This window comes from Podarcis erhardii (genome assembly GCF_964252035.2).
Source record: "Podarcis erhardii genome assembly, chromosome: 6".
NCBI classification, from domain to species: Eukaryota; Metazoa; Chordata; class Lepidosauria; order Squamata; family Lacertidae; genus Podarcis; species Podarcis erhardii.
Window position 1 is genome coordinate 83,386,373 of NC_138510.1, and position 6,052 is coordinate 83,392,424.

A 6,052-nucleotide genomic window follows, 5' to 3' on the forward strand; every position below is an offset into this window, starting at 1 on the left:
TTTCTGATAGAGTATTTCCAAAGAAAGTCCACATCAGGAATTTGAATGAAATGAGAATGGCACTTATATGATGACATAATATTGTTGTAAGGAGGTGTCTGGGTTAAAATAGCAAAAAGCACCAGGCAGCAGGGAGTGCTGCACTGTGGTGAAAATAAAAAAATCATCGGGGGCAGTTGGGGGGGGGAGGCTCAGGAATACGAAAATGCACCAAACTGTGACCCACAGGCTTGCTTGGCATCAGACTTCCTCTCAGTTGGCTCCGCAGAAGGGGCAGGTTCCTCACTGACAGGAGGAGGTGGAGCCACAGGCAGCCCTGTGGAAGGGGGCATTCGGTGAGTTGGGCCCGCTGCTGTAGAGACTCCTTTAGCAACCTGCTCAGCCCCTCCCTGGTATCCTGATCTTTATCCCCCAGGCTCCTGAATCGCTCAGTGGGATTGGACACTTCTTGGAGTTATGGCAGTGATCCCACAAAAATGCTTGGACCCTCCCCAGGACCTTCCAGCTCCAACTCTCTAAACATTTCTCCTCAGGAACCTCCATGACACTCCTGTGGGACCCATGACAGATAGAGGAAAATGGGGAAAACTGTGGATAATGTGGTTCTTATGCCTTTAACAGCTAAGTCTCCACAATCGGGACCAGCACAACATAGATGATTTCCCATGGTAAGCATGGATTTGTCAGGGCAGGGGTGCCACATGCCCTTGAAGGTAATTTAAGGAGTACTCAGAGCACCATCCTGGGTGGCGGCACCCAAATTTTGAAATACATTCCCCTTAGAAATTAGGATGGTGCCAATAATTTGTACTTTCCAGCTCAATGTGCAGAAAGAGGTGGACAGTTGCTCACATGGGCTTTGGGGATGGGACATACCGTACACCCCTCCTGATAATGATAATATATACCCCTCCCATCTGGCTGGGTTCCCCCAGTCACTCTGGGCAGTTCCTAACAGAATATTAAAAACTTGATAAACCATCAAACATTAAAAACTTCCCTAAACAGGGCTGCCTTCAGATGTCTTCTAAAAGTCAGATAGTTGTTTATTTCTTTGATATCTGTTAAGAGGGCATTCCACAGGGCGGTGCCACTACCGAGAAGGCTCTGTCTGGTAACCTCACATCTCACAGTGAGGGAACAGCCAGAAGGCCCTCGGAGCTGGACCTCAGTGTCCAGGCTGAACAATGGGGGTGGAGATGCTGGGCTGAGGCCATTGGGGCTTTAAAAGTCAGCACCAACACTTTGAATTGTGCTTGGCGGCCATTCTCAGTCACCAGTCTGGCTGCAGCATTCTGGATTATTTGTAGTTTCTGGGTCACCTTCAATGGTAGCCCCATGTAGAGCTCATTGCAGTAGTCCAAGCTTATCATCATCATCATCATCATCATCATCATCATCATCGTATTATATTTATGCCCCACCATTTTCCCTGAAGGGACTTAAGACAGCTTATAGCTTGATCACAACTTTTAGCTTGGTGGGGGGGCGGGAACCGTTAAAAAACTTAAACATGAATTAAAACCATATATCTGCTAGCATTTGTCTGTCTTGGGAGACAATGGAGGAGTGCACTTTTGGGAGTGAAGTCAAACAGTTGGAGAGCTATAGCGCCTGCTATGGCTGTAGAGACCGATAGGGGAGAGACATGTTTTGTTGCTTCTGGGGCTGATAAAGGCATCCGGTTGTGCTGTGGCAGATATAGTATTTCATTTCTTATTTCTGTGTTCCTCCCAGCAGTTATTCCTCCTCTGGTCCCTGCTATGGATGCCCAATCTGACTGTCTGTCTCTTCAGCACTGTGGTTAACTACAAGGGATTCCCACACAGTGGGGTTGATATTGCCACCCATCATGCCATCTTTGTAATGCAGAGTGAGTCTGCCAACGGGCCTGGTGCCTTAAGCCAGTTCCCTAAAGATGTGCTCTATGGGGAGCTGGTTTCAAAACGACGTGTATATATAGTTTATATAGAAACTATATAAAACAACACAGCACCAGCCCCTTCATTAAAAGCAGCCAGCTCCCCAAAGCCTATTGAAACAAGGAAGTCTTCAACATCTCTCTTAACACGGTTGCTGTCTTCACTTATAGTATTTGAAATGACTGGAGGAGGGCTGTTGTGAACTAGCCCCTCTTGAAATAGGGAAGGGAATATGTAAAGCAACAGTGCAAAATCATAGCTGTCAACTTACAGATTTGAAAATAAGGGACCAGCAGCCTCGAAAATAAGGGATCAGCAGCCAAAATAAGGGATCAACAATTACTTTGATAAAATACATATTTTGTTGCATGAAAATGGCTTTAGATACCTATTAGGTCCATAAATTACCACATAGCATATATTCAACACAAAAAAAAGCAACAATTTGTTGTTGGCAAAGGACAGCTGAACATAGAAAGGGCCCCATTACCTTCAGTAATTGACATCATCAATAAGGGACAGCAGCGGGACATGGCGCTGGGATAAGGGACTGTCCCGCCAAATAAGGGACGCTTGACAGCTATGTGCAAAATCCATGAAACTGGGATCTTGAAACAATGTAATATTTTCTATTTTGATAAGCATCCAGAACGTGGCATTTCTTAATATTTCACAATCAGTTTTTTTTTTAAGCAAACAGATGGCAAGTTATTACATCCGCATTGTTCCTGGGAATTTATTTGGCAGAAACTTGCTTTTTCTATGTGACCGTTTGTGCTTTGAGTCCACTCAAGTGAGTGGGATAGATTAACCCTTTCTTCTTTCATGGAATAAAGCTCAATGCAACCTTTAATTATCCATATTATAATTCCTTTAGAACGACCCATTGCCACCACTGCCTCCACTGTGTGCCCTGCAACATCTGGCACTGGCAGAGAAGTGGTGCCTGCCAGGGCCATCTTAAGCATATTTGGCGCCCTGGTGCAAGTGATGTTCTTGGCGCCTCTCCCCCTCCTCGTCCTCCTTGCCCCCTGAGCTGGGCAGCTCAAGGCTCGCTTGCCATGCGGCCTTCCTCAGCAGTCCCGCTACTGCCACGGGGCGGGCAGGAGGGAGAAGGGCGCCATGTAGTTTTGCGTGCCACCACCACCACCTCCTCTCCCAGGCAGGAAGCGAGAGAGCACAGCTGGCCGTAGGAAGAGCCACCACCGCTGCCCAGCATGTCCCGGACTCCTGCTGCTGGGTGCCACTGATGGGCGGGCACCCTGGCGCAGGGCGCCACTAACCCTAATGGATAAGTTGGCCCTTGTGCCTCCATTGCTGCCAATTTCAAGTGAAAGCGTGCTGATTTCAGGCAAGGTCTCACCCGAAATGGATGCAATCTCACCCCAAATTGGCTTTAGTGCTGGTGCTGCTTCTCTGCAACTGGTGGAGCTGAGCTAGCTCTGCCTAGTAGTGCACATTGCTGTTGTTGTTGTTTAGTCGTTTAGTCGTGTCTGACTCTTCGTGACCCCATGGACCAGAGCACGCCAGGCACTTCTGTCCTCCACTGCCTCCCGCAGTTTGATCAAACTCATGCTGGTAGCTTCAAGAACACCATCCAACCATCTCATCCTCTGTCGTCCCCTTCTCCTTGTGCCTTCCATCTTTCCCAACATCAGGGTCTTTTCCAGGGAGTCCTCTCTTCTCATGAGGTGGCCAAAGTATTGGAGCCTCAGCTTCACGATCTGTCCTTCCAGTGAGCACTCAGGGCTGATGTCCTTAAGAATGGATACGTTTGATCTTCTTGCAGTCCATGGGACTCTCAAGAGTCTCCTTCAGCACCATAATTCAAAAGCATCAATTCTTCAGCGATCACCCTTCTTTATGGTCCAGCTCTCACTTCCATACATAACTACTGGGAAAACCATAGCTTTTACTATACGGACCTTTGTTGGCAAGGTGATGTCTCTACTTTTTAAGATGCTGTCTAGTTTGTCATTGCTTTTCTCCCAAGAAGCAGGCGTCTTTTAATTTCGTGACTGCTGCCACCATCTGCAGTGATCATGGAGCCCAAGAAAGTGAAATCTCTTACTGCCTCCATTTCTTCCCCTTCTATTTGCCAGGAGGTGATGGGACCAGTGGCCATGATCTTCGTTTTTTTGATGTTGAGCTTCAGACCATATTTTGCGCTCTACTCTTTCACCCTCAATAAAAAGGTTCTTTAATTCCTCCTCACTTTCTGCCATCAAGGTTATGTCATCTGCATATCTGAGGTTGTTGATATTTCTTCCGGCAATCTTAATTCCGGCTTCGGATTCATCCAGCCCAGCCTTTCGCATGATGAATTCTGCATATAAGTTAAATAAGCAGGGAGACAATATACAGCCTTGTCGTACTCCTTTCCCAATTTTGAACCAATCAGTTGTTCCATATCCAGTTCTAACTGTAGCTTCTTGTCCCACATAGAGATTTCTCAGGAGACAGATGAGGTGATCAGGCACTCCCATTTCTTTAAGAACTTGCCATAGTTTGCTGTGGTTGACACAGTCAAAGGCTTTTGCATAGTCAATGAAGCAGAAGTAGATGTCTTTCTGGAACTCTCTAGCTTTCTCCATAATCCAGCGCATGTTTGCAATTTGATCTCTGGTTCCTCTGCCTCTTCGAAATCCAGCTTGCACTTCTAGGAGTTCTCGGTCCACATACTGCTTGAGCCTTCCTTGTAGAATTTTAAGCATAACCTTGCTAGTGTGTGAAATGAGTGCAACTGTGTGGTAGTTGGAGCATTCTTTGGCACTGCCCTTCTTTGGGATTGGGATGTAGACTGATCTTCTCCAATCCTCTGGCCACTGCTGAGTTTTCCAAACTTGCTGGCATATTGAGTGTAGCACCTTAACAGCATCATCTTTTAACATTTTAAATAGTTCAGCTGGAATATCATCCCTTCCACTGGCCTTGTTATTTGCAGTGCTTTCTAAGGCCCATTTGACTTCACTCTCCAGGATGTCTGGCTCAAGGTCAGCAACCACACTACCTGGGGTGTACGAGACATCCATATCTTTCTGGTATCATTCCTCTGTGTATTCTTGCCATCTCTTCTTGATGTCTTCTGCTTCTGTTAGGTCCTTATCACTTTTGTCCTTTATTATGGTAATCTTTGTACAAAATGTTCCTTTCATATTTCCAATTTTCTTGAACAGATCTCTGGTTCTTCCCATTCTGTTGTTTTCCTCTGTTTCTTTGCATTGCTCATTTAAGAAGGCCTTCTTGTCTCTCCTTGCTATTCTTTGGAAATCTGCATTCAATTTCCTGTATCTTTCACTATCTCCCTCGCATTTTGCTTGCCTTCTCTTCCCCGCTATTTGTAAGGCCTCGATGGACAGCCACTTTGCTTTCTTGCATTTCTTTTTCACTGGGATGGTTTTAGTTGCTGCCTCCTGTATAATGTTGCGAGCCTCCACCCATAGTTCTTCAGGCACTCTGTCCAGCAAATCTAAATCCTTAAACCTGCTCCTCACTTCCACTGTGTATTCATAAGGGATTTGGTTTAGATTGTATCTTACCGGTCCAGTGGTTTTTCCTACTTTCTTCAGTTTAAGCTTGAATTTTGCTATAAGAAGCTGATGATCTGAGCCACAGTCAGCTCCAGGTCTTGTTTTTGCTGACTGTATAGAGCTTCTCCATCTTTGGCTGCAGAGAATATAATCAATCTGATTTCGATGTTGCCCATCTGGTGATGTCCATGTGTAGAGTCGTCTCTTGTGTTGTTGGAAAAGCGTGTTTGTGATGACCAGCTTGTTCTCTTGACAGAACTCTATTAGCCTTTGCCCTGCTTCATTTTGATCTCCAAGGCCAAACTTGCCAGTTGTTCCTTTTATCTCTTGATTCCCTACTTTAGCATTTCAATCCAATATAATGAGAAGAACATCCTTCTTTGGTGTTGCTTCTATAAGGTCTTGTAAGTCTTCATAGAATTGGTCAATTTCAGTTTCTTCAGCACCAGTAATTGGTGCATAAACTTGGATTACTGTGATGTTAAGAGGTCTGCCTTGGATTCGTATCGATATCACTCTATCATTTTTGAGATTGCATCCCAGTATAGCTTTCGCCACTCTTTTGTTGACTATGAGGGCCACTCCATTTCTTTTACGGGT